Here is a 15,129-nt window from a genome sequence, read left to right on the forward strand (position 1 = left end):
TCTAGAAATTCAATGATGATCACTGTCCTCCGCATCCGCAACCTAACCTAACCTAACCTAACCTCATTAATGTTATCATCTTCATCTGCATCCTCTGAGGCACATCCGTTACAACCCAATCTATTGAACTTAAATAGCAATTACAACAAATACAGCTTAAAATTTAAAATTAATAAAGGTAGAAAATCTGTAAATTAAAGTGATTTTAGTCTACAGTCGGCATTGTTTTAATTAAATAAGTACCAGAAAATTTTTAGCCATTAATTTGGGGGTTTAGTTTGACATCAATTTTGTTTATAGTTATAGTAATTATTATTTGTCAATAAGACCTCGGATTCTATGTAAATTAACGTCTTCAATTTTTAATACAACTTTTCCCAATGTTGGAATGATTTTAAACATTTTGATTTCTAAGAAAGGAAATTGTTTACTTGACACTCCCCATGGTTTTGATTTAGTGCTGTATATTTATTTTCTTACAGTAACTGTTAGATACATCATTAACGAAATAAACTAATTCTTTCTAAATTTTGGGTCATGAAAAATAATGAAAATATTAATCGATTGAAGTTTTGCTTTGTTGCCATCCCTTGTCCTTTGTCTGAAGTTATAATTTAGTACTGGAAGGGTATGACCGGTTTATCAGAAAAGTTAACGGTCAGATTCCGTACCAAGAACGGCAGAGAGAATTATGTTTGCGTTGGTTGCTTTCTGTTGTTCGGTTTCTTCTGTCTGCTTCTGCCTCGTACGTATCAACCAACAATGGTGTTTAGTTAGTCCAGTACGCGTCAGATAGTCGAACAGGTTGTGTGTTAGTGCTCTGCCGACAGTTACTACGTTCGCATAGCTTTTTGTCGCGGTTCTGTGTCTCTTGTGGAAAATCGTGTTTTTTTTTGACATTTCCGAACGAATTTCTGCATTTGTAATCCACGATTTTCAACGGTAAGTTCTGCATCTATTTTTTCTTATCTGTTTAAGGATGTGTTAAATTTACACTTATTTTTGTATTGAATTGAATTGACGAACCGGCTTATTAACACCTTGCTAATTGTCAACGTTTTGTGGAAGTAAATGAGACAGTTTTAATTCGAAACAAATTAATGACTGAAATGTCAATACGTAATAAAAAACCACCGTGGTCGTTTAAACAAGTCATGCAAATTCTTTTAACTAAGTGGAACAAAAAAAATGACGTTGGCGACCTTGAAGATGCTACGAATGTCTCTGTGCATCTTGCAGGTTGCTTGTAAAGCACGGTGCGAATTTTCTTTTGAAAATAATGCATTAATAATTTATTGTACTATATGTGGAACATAATTTTCGTTTTACGGCTTTGATGAAATGTAATTAGTAGAAAACATGTTAAGCATGTCAACCATTTTTCTCCAATCTTGATTAGTCTAATTGCTTTTTTGCATTTCAAATCACTTTTTAGTTAATTAGAAATGACAATATTTATAATAAACGTGAAATGCGATGACGTTTAATAGATTTATTTTTAAGTGTGAAATTGTAATGCATTTTTTTGTAATTATCCATGCAAGTCAAATATTTATTGAATTTTGTATTTTAATAGCATCATCGTTGATTTTATTATTTCCACCTTTATACCTAGGCACCTACAATGAATTACCTAGTTGAATATTTCTTGTCCTTGAAAGTGTAGGCTTTTAAATGAAATTCTGTAGGCTTTTTATTGCCTGCGCGGCGTTATGCAGCCTTTTAGCTATATCTGCAAGCTATGACCCACACTACTTACCTGAGTTTTTTAAATTAATTAGCGACATCGNTGACGTTTAATAGATTTATTTTTAAGTGTGAAATTGTAATGCATTTTTTTGTAATTATCCATGCAAGTCAAATATTTATTGAATTTTGTATTTTAATAGCATCATCGTTGATTTTATTATTTCCACCTTTATACCTAGGCACCTACAATGAATTACCTAGTTGAATATTTCTTGTCCTTGAAAGTGTAGGCTTTTAAATGAAATTCTGTAGGCTTTTTATTGCCTGCGCGGCGTTATGCAGCCTTTTAGCTATATCTGCAAGCTATGACCCACACTACTTACCTGAGTTTTTTAAATTAATTAGCGACATCGTGCAGGGTTGGAACGCGGGATCATTGCGGGACCTATTCGGTGGTAGTATAAGTATGTAACCAAGTAGATTTTTCATCTTTGCATGTCAAAATGTCCGATACTGAAAGTTAACAAAAAAAATTATAGAAATTGTGAAACAATATCCAATTATTTATGATCCTTCGCATCTAGGTTATGAAAAAATATAAGAAAAACAGACAAAATTAGAAGAATATACTACTGTTAGTTGTAAAAGTGCTCTTCCTTGTCTGACGAACATTTATGCATTTTTAGTTCAGTTCTTAGAGCCTAAGAGATGGTTAAAATTTGTAACAGCAGTCGGAGTGTAGGTACCGTAATATAAAGTAGGTTCTTAGTTATGTAAAATATCAATTTGCAATTTTGTCTCTTGTTGGCAAGTAATACTTTTGTATGGGCCTTCTTTAACGCAAGGAGAGAGAGATAGCCTTAAATAACATGGAAGCTGTATTGTCATAAAAACAAAAATTCTGATATGCAAGGGAACAAAAGTAAGGAAACAGTCAATATAAAATTAGGATACGACAAATTGGAAGTAGTGAGTGATGTTTGGTATATAGGAAGTCAGATAACTCAGGATGGAAGGAGCAGGAGATATAAAACAAAGGAAAGCGCAAGGTCGAGTTGACTTTAACAAATGAAGCATATGCTCGTCACTTCTAACTCGCGAACGGTTAATCTAGAAATTCCAAAAAAAATGTTAAAGGTGTATGTCTGGAGCGCGGTGGAAATGAAAAGGTTAGGTTAGGTTAGGTTAGTAACCGCATCAAAAAAAAAAAGGTCGGAAGCGTTCGAAACGTGGTGTTACAGACGAATGATGAGAATACCGTGGATAGAGAAGGTTAGAAATGAAGAGGTATTGGAATGAGTAAGAGAACTATGCAAGTCAGTAAGAAATAGACGAGGTAGGTCGGTAGAACACCTTCTGTGGCATGAAGAGCTAATTAGAGACATATTAGAAGCAGCAACAGGAGTTAAGAGGAGTAGAGGTAGATCTAGATTAGATTACTGTTCACAAATAGTTAAGGATGTAATGTTCTAGTTTTAGGGAAATGTGAAGATTGATGTAGGGAAAAGCGAAGGTGCGTGTTATATAATAATGATGAAGTTATCAAAAAACGCGTGCAAACAATTCTAATTCATCCTGCTTAAGCCAGAGCAGTATGGAGAATGCCCGGAGTGATCTAGCCGACTGTTGTGTACTTTATTTTTACATTAATTGGAACTTTTTTTAATGAAATAAATGCTTATAAGTACGTTCTTTTCCTAAGAGCGTAAAGTGTAAGTTCAACCGCAAAAACTGCAACGAATGAAAAAATAATCCAGAAGGGCGGTATTCTCGATTCTCCTGTCGCGTGTTTCCACCATTACCGTTTCACAGTCGCTGACTTATGCCCTCCTGGTTTGCTTCAATAGGATGGTTTTTATGTAATATCCATTAAATGGATTATGTCTGATAAAGATGACAATCATTTGGAAAATATTGATTAAAAGTATTCCTCAGATTAATGAGGTGCTGGGAATATTTCTATTTCAAAAGCGTCTCTTGAAAAACTATTATTCAGAAACAATTAAAGTCGTTGAAGCTCACACGACTCATCCAAAATTTTTTATAAATGCAAAAAGCTTTTCGTGGACATTTACACGTTTGCCTTTGCCAATGCCATGTTGTACAAATAATTCTACTGCATATGTTAGGTTAATGGACGTGGTGGTTAATTAGGATTGCATTTTTTAATTTCTTGGGGTGTTAATTTTAATTGTTTTCTCTGGAATATTTTGAGGAATCCTTCAATGATCTTTACGAAACCAGGGGGTTCCGACACAATTTAAGAATCGCTGATGTATAGACATTTCATAACCAATAAATACTTCACCGAAGGAATAATATGCCATTTGATGAAAATATAATGTGGTGGCTGATTTTATTGACCTTTTTATGTAATGCATCTAATTCTTTTTGCACTTATTGAATTCACCATCAAAATTTCAAAATAATACAATACCTGGCACAATTTATGTCGGGTACCCGGTTATCCCGTATCCGGCAAAATCACTATCCGGTGCATCCCTACTTATTAATCATCGAATTAAAAAGAACCAACCATGAAACAGTGTGATATGACTAAAATTAATACATTTTCATCCTTTCAATACTTCCATCGTTTTTTAGTTTAAAAAGCAAACCCGAAGAATTTCAATTGGTATTTATCCTTTTTCTTAAGGAAATTAATTTCTAATTTTAAAGCAAAAGAAAAACATTTATTAAGATTACGTTCATTTGGTTGCACAAAATTTTAACTCTTCTATCTTTTCCAACAACTCGCGTATTAAATCCACATCGTACATATTATTAACAACTTTATTATGGATGGTTTCGTGGTTAATTATCACATAAAGTACCGCAAGGCGGTAGTGTAGTTGTCAACGACCACATAATAAATACACTTACAAAAGACTGTTCTAAACTTGTATCGCCCGTTAAAATATTATGACATAGTTATTTATTATTTTTTTGCCACATTGACTGTCTGATAATAATGCATAAACAAATACGCAATTTGCAAATGATTCATTGTCATTGGCGGTAGTCTATAATTTGTTAATTATCGGGCTTGTTAAGGTTTGATGTTATTATTAAAGATGTTTTGTTATAGACCGCCAGATAGTCGTAGATTTCTGTGCTTCATTTTGTTTTTCTGCCTTTAAGAAGGTTGATAAGTTGGTATATTTAGACTATCATAATGTTAAAATTTAAAGTGGAATACTTGACCGATATAATAAAAATCAATTTTATAATTGTATTAAAGAACATGTTGCTAAATGTCTAGATGGCGGCCCCCACCTCCGAAGGGGTTGGGGATGGGTAGGATCGAAAGAGGTGGTCTCTCCTACCACTGTACCATAAAAAGTTCGTGGCGGTCTCAACCCCATAAAACGTTATGGGGGTTGAAAGTTGATTATTTTGTCAATTTTCATACGCTATAATTCAAATAAAATTCAATAAAAAAAATATTTTCAAGCGGGTGGAGGTGGGGGATCGAAAGAGGGTGGTCACTTGAACAAAACCCAACCTACCCTATTGATAAAGATATTTAAATAATGTTTTATATAAATTTCTCAATATTTTTATGTATTTTTCCATTAGTTTTACCGTCACGAAATTTTTATGGTACAGTGGTGGGGGAGACCTCTTTCGATCCCCCCCACCCCCACCCCCAGAGACTTTTACCAACATGTTCTTATCCAGTGCCGGACTAAGGCTAAAGCGGGCATTAGGCAACATTGTAATTCCGGGCCTATTTTTCACTCCTGTCACCGCTTGGATTGCTTTTTGTAAGGGTTAAAGAAATTCACCGAATTATATTTAAATTAGGACATGTTGCAATATTATTATTTACCTGAATAAATGACCACATGGATACAGGCGAAATAATATTTTCTTTACTTGTAAAATTCTTAAATTGTAATACTTCATTTTTCAGTTCTGCTATTGAAGAGTCACTAACATAACTATCATCAAAAATTGTTTTGAATTTATTGCTAATAGTTTTATATCCCTCAGATCTTTTTTTAATGTTGCTAATTAAAGAATTCTTTATCATAATTATATGCAATATACCTAATTTTTGGGCTCCAGAAATGATCCCATTTCGTCGTTTCTGCGGCGCTTACCAAATGAAATTTTAGAAAGAAAAGAGCGGAAAACGTTGAGCAGAAATATTCCACGAGCCCCAATGTTTAGAATGAAAGATCGGTTGTGCAGAAAAATATATGAATTGTCCACATGTCCACGCTTTTGCCTATTGGCTGTATAAAAATTGATATGAGAATCTTACAAAATAGAATGGAAAAGCAAAAGGTTTTCGACTGATTAAGGCAAGATAAGCATCAGAACATTTTGGAAAAATTTCACTGAATTTGTTGTTAATGAAATTTTCATTAATAATTTTGTATTGTAATTATTAAAAATAGCATAAGCGTAGAGCATGACTATTACGCTAAAGGAAACTCTTACAGTTGCATGAGAATTATCATTATTTTCTTTTTTATGCCATTTGGCAGATACATTTAAAAAGTAATTGTAAGTGGCAGGCAGAAGTATTGGGCAGGGTTTTTATATCAAGAATGATTAAAAATAAGAAAAGCAGAAATTTGCGAGGATCATTTTGTTTTTCATGTCAATTTGTTTTTTTGAAATAGAACATGCTGAAAGAGTATGCAAATTTTTCAACTCAATCGATCGTTTTCAATACGAGAGCCATGCTCAACAATTCTGCCTTTTGTTGTAATAACACAAAATATCTTTTCGATGCTTGACAGAAAATGGTGGAAAATTTGTAGTTATTCTTGTAAATATCTTATCTGCTTTTATTAGTATTAATCATTCTTGATGTGAAAGCCTTGTCTAATATTTCTGCCGTTTCATATAAGTAGGTACTGCTTAAATGTATATGCCAAATGACATAAAAAATAAAACTTCTGTATTCACTTTCATACCAAAGCATATCAAACTGCTATGCGAACTTTTTCAAAGTATTATACTAATTATTAATATTTCACCGTTTCAAAGGCATAAATAATGAAATCACTACAAATTCTTTAAAATTTTCGGAAAATGTTCTAGTACTTATATTGACTTAGTCATTCGAAAACCTTCTGCCATTTGTTTTTACGAGATACTCAGAATATTAACCGTTTAATTTTAGCATTATTATCTTTGTTTAAATATACATACTTATCAACCTTCTTCATCATGACCATAAGGTCGTCAGTCCTAAGACTGGTTGGACACACACCTCAACTCTTTCCTATCTTGAGTCAATCTTTGCATTTCCCTAAAACTAGAACATCCCATATCCTTAACTATTTCCGAACAGTAGTCTTAATCTAGGTCCACCTCTACTTCTTTTAACTCCTGTTTCTGCTTCAAATATGTCTCTATCATCAACCTTCCTAAAGGTATACAAAACAAAATGAGGCGCTGAAATCTATGACTGTCTAGCGATCTATTACAGAAGAAATATAAAAGGGCAACATCAGTCACTCTTGGAGTTGATGATTGTTCTGTTCAGCCTAGGGGGGCCACAATTTTTGAACGAAAAAGTACACTTAGGATTTTTTTAGGAAAACAAATCACCGATATATACTTTTTGTTCATACCCAATTTTTAATCACACGCACTAAAGTTGTATTCTTTAATTTATACAGATGCAACAGCGTGAAAACGAAATACTTTTATAAAATAAACTTATAAAGCGAATGGTTAATTTTTATTCAGCCAGCTAAATTGATTATCCGGATCATTTTGACACTAGTTGTCATAGAAAAAGTACACATAGTGAAAATCCTGTTTAGCGTCAAAAAATACATATGAATCAAGCAAAATCTTGTTCCTGCCGAAGAAATACACTTTTCAATACTTTTTTGCTCTCGTGTACTGGACTATGAGGATAGCTAATTTTAACTATTAATATATTTTAAAGAATGTCCTTGTGCCAATGTTTATATCGGTTATTAGAAAACATAGAATAATGGATAAATGGGCAATGGCTTGCAGAATCCAATGTTAGTAAGAAATTTCATTTGACTTTTTTCCATTTCGAGATATTTTGGAAAAACTAAATTTGCGGATTTCAATTTTCTTCAATAATTACATAATGCTATTGCTTTTAAAATTCTATGTTACTTAGGTGCTCTTTTAACATATTTGTTGGTATTAACAGGAGCGGTTCATCCATGTTATTAGCATCTACTTTGGTTTTCCTTATGGCATTATCATTATTGATATGTAAAAGTAATTTGCTAAAAGCTGAAATCACAACTTATCTTGAAGTAGTTACCCATTCTGATAGTGCTGTCATTAGATTGGTTGCAATTTTGTAACTACCCTCAGGTTTATTTATTTTACCGAGTGGCATGACCTAGAGGTTTAGTCATTCGGGAGGACGCTGGTTCGATTCCGGGCCCGTTTGCCTTGGTCCAAGTTTTTCTGTGGTTTCCTTGGATCACTTAGGCAAATGCTGGGGCAGTAATATTCCGCAAATAATCTTTCATTCTCTTCTGTCTTCATTTCGTCCATCTCAACTTTCTCACCCGAACCACCACCCACCCATTTCCATCATTCCTGAAAGCAGGCTGAAGAGGGCCTTCCGGCGTACCGATCCGGCGTAGTCCAGAGGAACTGCCCGCCCACCAGCGTTAGTGGCTTGTGGGAAAACACCCAAAAGTTTTTTTTGTCCTCAGACCTGTATTTGGATCGCTGACACTAGTTAGAACGCTTGGTTGAGTACACCAGGTAGACGCAATTTCTACTCATTGGAGTTATTACCGACATTTTTTTTTTCTTAATTGATTTACTTTCAGCGAATAAAATTATTGTTACTTCGTAATATGATTTGTTTTTGATGTAGTAAAATAAACCGTAGATTGTACCATAATAACACTTTATTTTGATTTTATTACTGTAACTATTTAATTTCATAAACAAATAAAATCATTTAAAGGCATGTTTAAAATTCGGAATTGATATAACAGGCACATAAAGATCTGTCGACAAGCAATCTCGTAGAATTCGTTAAAGGAGCGTGATTCACATTCAGCGATTTTGTACAATTTTACGCAAATTGAAGCTAATACGTCTCCTGTGTTTATAAACATTGCTGTTACAGACATTATTCTGAGCAGTTTCTGAAAATTTATACGTATAAAGAACTATAAGTTTTGTTAATATAAATATTGATTTAAGCAGTCTAAAATTAAAGGAAATAATTGCGTACGTTAAAAATAAACATTGTTGTTATATTGTATATTTATTATACAGATTATTGAGTCAGTATTTTAAATTAAAATTACGTACTTTTTATCTGAATGACTTGATAAAATTTAGAAATGTAGTTAATGAAAGGAGAAAAAAGTTTAAGCTTAAGTAGAAATTAGACCAGTGGCTTTAGTATTAGATGACAGGTTCTGGATGCAATTTAGTTGGGGTATTTGATTGTGTATTTAAAATCTACGCATACGAAGTTCTCAAAAATTTTTTTTGAAAATCATTCTTTAAAGCCTTATAGTATTTTGAAACACACCAGGATTCAAAACGTTTCTGTGATCTTAGAAAGAGCGACGTCATGTTGCGGCCGCTGCACTTGATAGTATAATTTCAAATCGATGAATTACTCTGAAATCGTGCACTTGAAAGTCATTACCATTGACATGATATCTATTCAGCATTTTGCTGAAAAGTGATTTTTTACGAAAAATGCCTTCAATTTCAGAGCAGACTACGAGCAAATAATTCAAAAGCCCATTACAGTTATTTTGGGTCACCACAAGAATGTTTCTCGGCAAATGAAAGGTTTGGATTGGTCTAAATTTGAAAATATCGAAAATTTGTTATTATAAATGAGAATTCCATATAAAACCTTGGAGGAGTTCTAATACCTCTACTTCTGCTTGACATCATTTTCTGCTATAATATACATGCTTTTATATTTTCGTTTAAAATTTAAGACAAAAAGGGACCAAAAGTTTCCATTTTAGACATATTTTGTTATTAAATCAGTAATCTATGTTTATTATTATTATTTCATCATAATGCGTGATTTTGAGTCGTACTTAATCGGTCTTTTTATTAAGTAATTAGATTATGAATTACTTTTATTAATAAATGCCGAGGGCGGTGGACAAATTCGTAATTTATTTTATGTCACAAAAATATATTCCCCCTAACATTTAGGGGGCCAACAGCTGATGCTACACCATTTGATCTTCAGTTAATTTAATTGTCAGGCAACCGTTAACTGCTGTAAGTAAATTATAGTAGATTTCGTTGGCGCTCTTCGATATAACCGCATGTCATGTGACTAATGGCTCTATAACTACTGATAATATTTTACGGTGACACATTAAACTGGTTTAATAAAGGGAGAATAAATAAAGGGAGCGTACTGTTAAGTTCAAAAGGGTCATTTCGTAGGTAATGGGTAAATGATTAAAATTGAGGTGAATTGATTTTATTAATTAAGAGCGGTAATTTAGGACATGATGCGTTATGTAAATTTTGGCACACAAGTTATGACTAAAGTGTAGGTTTGGTTAGTACATAAACTGGTCGCATAGCTTATTATAAGCAACAGAAAGTTAGATGGGTGTACTTTGTTAATGACACTTTATGAATTCTGCAACTAGTGGGGTAAACATAGTCAAAAAAGAAGCATTGTTTCGGAATAATTTGTAACTGCATAAAAATTTAAAAAAATCTTTGAAATGTGTTCTAAAAGTTTAGAGTTCAAAATCTACCGATTGGTGTTGTACGCAAAACCTCTTTTTGTTTATTAATAATAAGAAACTGCAAAATTAGTTATTAAATGATATAACTCGAAAACTAATTAAGGAAAAATAATGAAAATCAGGTACAAGGGGTTTTTGGTTATACTGATACGAATTTGATATTGAATTTGCGAAATTCAAAATAGCGGATACAAAATGATGAGCATCACAAAAGTGCAAAAAAATCGTAATTTCGGTTTAAATTTGGTAGTTGTTATCATATATTGCGTATTCTCGGATTTTTTCAATTATTTACGAGTTTTCTAAAAAAACATCAAACCTTTTGATAATGTTAAATGGGACAAGACGTTAAATAGATGAGGCGCAGGATAGTAGAACACTTTGCATACAGAGTAGCAGGCGGTCATGGAACGTGAACAACAACGTAAAGAAGTTTTAAATGTAAAGAAAATTTAAAGAAGTTTTAGCTTTAAATAAAATAGAAGCGGTACCTATTAATAAAACAGTATTGTATGAAAATAAATAAAAGTAAAACAAAAATATTGATATGTAAGGAAGAATGAGTAGGGAAAGAGCGAATATAAAGGTAGGAGAAGAAAAATTAGAAGAAGTGGCTGATTTTCAGTATCTAGGAAGTCAGATTGTTTACAAATACTCAAGGATGTAGGATGGATGTGCTAGCTTTAGGAAAACGCGAAGATTAACTCAGGATAGGAAAGACTAGAGGTGCGTGTCCAACCGACCTTATGATAATGATATAATGTTACATGACTTTGACAGTTGCTGTAGCACATACAATTGCTGCCGTCATTTTTTGATTGTTTTAATGCTGTAAAGTATTTCAAGTTATTTGGTTATTATAAATTATTATGATAAATAATTTGATTATGTTGTGACATGCATATGTTAGATTCGTAATTCAGGTAGAGATGTTTTTTGTTTCAATTAAAGTTAGCTCCAGTGATAATTTAGTAGCAAAATAATAAAAAGCATAATGAATTTTTAGAACAATAGATTTTAGAAAACGCGTATTCGTTTAGGCCAGATATATCGCGTGTTGTGTTTATTTGAAAAGTTATCACCTTACTAGTTTTGAAACTAGCATTTTGTAATAAATAATTCAAACAAATGCTATACGTTTAAGGGTATTTAGAAAATAGTATAATTTTTATTTTGTTTTAATACTTAGTATTATTAAAGGTCACTCGGAGGTCAACATTGCTTTTCTCTACCAAGCAATATATTTTTTTACAGATTTAAGTAATATTAAAAAAACTTGTTCGAAACGTTTTTTAGGCGACATACATATATAGGTATATATATATGTGTAATGAAAGGTCATTTACTGGCAGTTGTAAAAAAGGCTAAAAATAAACGTGGGATGATTTCGAAGGTGGTCTAAATAAACAAAATAAAGTTGAATCAGTGTGCCTTGATGTTTTACAAAACATACTGTAGAACCTGTTCGCAAAATTTATGGCCTTATGAATAATGGCAAGCATGTTTAAACTGTTCGAAATTATTATTGAATTTACAAACCCAATAACTACCTGTTTTCTAAGCGATAAAATCAGCATATTGTATAACTAACAAAAAACAAGGCAAAGGACCTGTTGAGAAATAGCCTATAGGTGTAGGTAGTCTTGAAGGGTAAGGTGGTATATGAAGAAATTGAAAATACGAAGTGTAAAGTTATTGTGACGTTTGTGATCTTATTCTCGACTTCCTCTGGTTAGTGATGAGTTGCTATTTAACAACCTGCTGTTTTTTTTAAATATTACCCTGAAGTAGCAGTAACAATCTGTTATGCATTGAAGAAATTAACAGGTTCAATTGTGAGTTATCACTAGAGATGTGCAAAATGTTTTTTCAAAAGTATTTAAATACAAAATGCAAATACTTTTTTGATTTATTTTAAATGTAAAATACAAAATAGATTTCCCTTTTGTATTTTAAATGGTAAATGCAAAATACGTATTTTCAAAATACTTTTTTCAATTAAATATTTTTTTGTACTACCTATTAAATTTTCTACATTTATTTAAGTATAAATTATTTTTTAAGAAAATCTTGCAGGCATTTTCTCATTTTTTAAGTATTGGGGGTTTTCTAGACTAATGTTGGTGTTTGCACTTTATCACCCGCTGCGAAGATTAGGTATGATTCGTATTTTTATATTATATATTATAGCTTCTTCAGTTCAGCAACAAATAAGTAATTCTTTTACATACTACCTCAATTTCCTTTGTCACCGTTCTAATTGGAAAAAAGACTGATGATAAAATAGTTTGCATAGCGTGATTGATGTAAAATCAACATCAATCATTTTATATCAAAATATTTATAACCCGATTTTGTTTCTGATTTTTTATACATTGTAATAAGAGAAAGAAATGAAATCCATAGTTTCTTTAGCTTTAAGTTCATCTAGTAAGTGAAGTTTTCCGAATCGTTTTCTAAAAATTTTGGATTATACGCATTTATTAGCACACCACAGTATCTTGTAGTTTTCAGTTTTACACAGCTGACCTGTATTAATTCTATATTGTCTTGTGGGCTGTTTTGTCGTAATTCATAGAATTTCGTAGTTCGTTCTTGATTTAGCAGGTGCTGATATCAATCTGGAACTTCAAAGTTCCATGAACCATGACACCGAACCGGGAAAACAATATCTTTCCAATATTTTAGATTATCATTTTCCAAGGAGTTTAGAATTGTTTGGGCTCTCTTCAGTAACAGTATTAGAAAGCATTCATGGAACGTTTTCTTGTCCTCTTTTTAAGCTTCTTATACCTTTAATGGTCAATGTGAGCAACTTTCATTCATCATTTTAAGTTTATAATGTTTAATCGGTGATACTAGCAAAACTTTTAACGGCAAAAATGTACTTTGTATTTTACAAATAGAAAATACGTTTAGAAAAGTATTTTAAAAAAACGTGCTTTTCTGAAAAAATAAAGAAAGCGTTTTTGCCCCCTTTGCCCCCCACACGTTACGCCACTGCAATAGCTATTGAACGAGTATTTTCAATTTTAGACAATATTGTGTGCAAAATAAGAACAAAACGGCCACCGTTTTTACGTTTNAGTATTTAAATGCAAGATAAAAATGTGTATACTGTATTTTGTATTTGCATTTTAAATGCAAGTATTTTAAATAAATCACATCTCTGATTATCACTCACGATTATCAGTTCAGTCGACTAGGGACCACATAAAAGTAATTATTCTATCCCTCGGGAACAGAATAACATAAAAGGTACCCTAAGTTCTTTTGTGTACCCCTGACAACGTGTGTAAAAAATTTCATGATAAATATTACCCGCGGCTTCGCTCGCGTTGATGTCTTAAATATGTGTCGAAAGATCACTGACAACCACATTAATTAATTTCTTTATCCTTTGAGAGCAGTATTTTTTTTCTTTTATAAAAGGTACCCTATGCCCTTTTCTGTACACCTGAATAATGTGTTTAAAAAATTTCATGATAGGGTTTACCCACGGATTATCATGACATAAAGCTAATTTTTCTATCTCTCCGGAACAATATTTTTTCCTGGAAAAAAGGTACCCTATGTCTTTTTCTGCACTCGTAACAATGTGTGTACAAAATTTCATGATAATCGGTTGAGTATTTAAGGCGTGAAATGTTTATCAGCAACCAAACAAATTCACATTCGTATTTATAAGGATATTGTACTTACGATTAGTCAGATAATGGTAACATATATACGTACTCCTAAATTTTTTGTCATGTTTAATTGTTATGCTCAATTGAATGCTATACGACTTGTGCTATAATTTTTATTCAGAGGGTAATGTTGAAGTATGAAATAACATAAAACATGTGCTTTTATATATGTTTGAGTTAAACGAATTTTCAAAACAAATAATTAACGGTAGTACTCTATTACTTATTAAAATTAACGAGAAAGTAAAAATTTATATTTGACTTACTGATAAAATTACTGTATGCTAATTTTTCCATATTATTTCTACACGTGTTATTACTACTTTAGCAGTTATTAATTTATTTTAAAGTAAAATACCACCAAAATATAATTAATTTACAATTACATACATCTTATCAGTTCGGCCGTCTATTTTGTAACTGAAACTGATTTGTATAATAAACATCCACAACTAATTACTAAAAATGCAGATTTTATCAAACAACATTCGCTATGAAAAAGAATGAAAATTGCTAAATAAACAAATGTTATTACTTTTATACTTCGTAATTCCACTAATTGTTTATTTACTTAATACATATTTTATGGTAGGTAATGCTAATTACAACAATAAATAGCAGCTACTAACTTTAATTGGGAATGCAATGTAGTTTTAATTATTTTTTATATAAGAAAACAAATAACTTTCCAATAGTGGGTAATCTAAAATCTGATGTCGTATGGGCACAGTATTATTATTTGAAAATTACGTAAATCATGATACAGGCGGTTTTCAGTACAATAATTGAAAACACATTATGTATGTATTACGTTTTCGTAATAGGTCACCTCATCATCATCATAGGGGCGTCAGTCGTAAGACTGGTTGGACACGTACCTCCACTTTTTCCTATCCTGAGCTAAACTTCGCATTTCCCTAAAACTAGAACAGCCCACATCCTTAACTATTTGCGAACAGTAATCTAATCTAGGTCTACCTCTACCCCTCCTAACTCCTGTTTCTGCCTCTAATATGTCTCTGACTAGACCT

General features: G+C 32.0%; 1 protein-coding gene across 1 annotated transcript in view; it reads left to right on the forward strand.

Annotated features, from left to right (window-relative positions):
* The first annotated feature begins 701 nt into the window (after positions 1–701).
* Positions 702–15,129, forward strand: part of LOC108736556 (extracellular sulfatase SULF-1 homolog) — a 263,736-nt gene continuing 249,308 nt past the window's right edge. The window contains exon 1 of the mRNA XM_018469015.1: positions 702–942. The gene's annotated coding sequence lies outside the window, so the exon portion shown is untranslated. The remainder of the gene's footprint in view (positions 943–15,129) is intronic.

The sequence above is a fragment of the Agrilus planipennis genome, unplaced genomic scaffold (genome assembly GCF_000699045.2).
Source record: "Agrilus planipennis isolate EAB-ADULT unplaced genomic scaffold, Apla_2.0 scaffold82, whole genome shotgun sequence".
NCBI lineage: Eukaryota > Metazoa > Arthropoda > Insecta > Coleoptera > Buprestidae > Agrilus > Agrilus planipennis.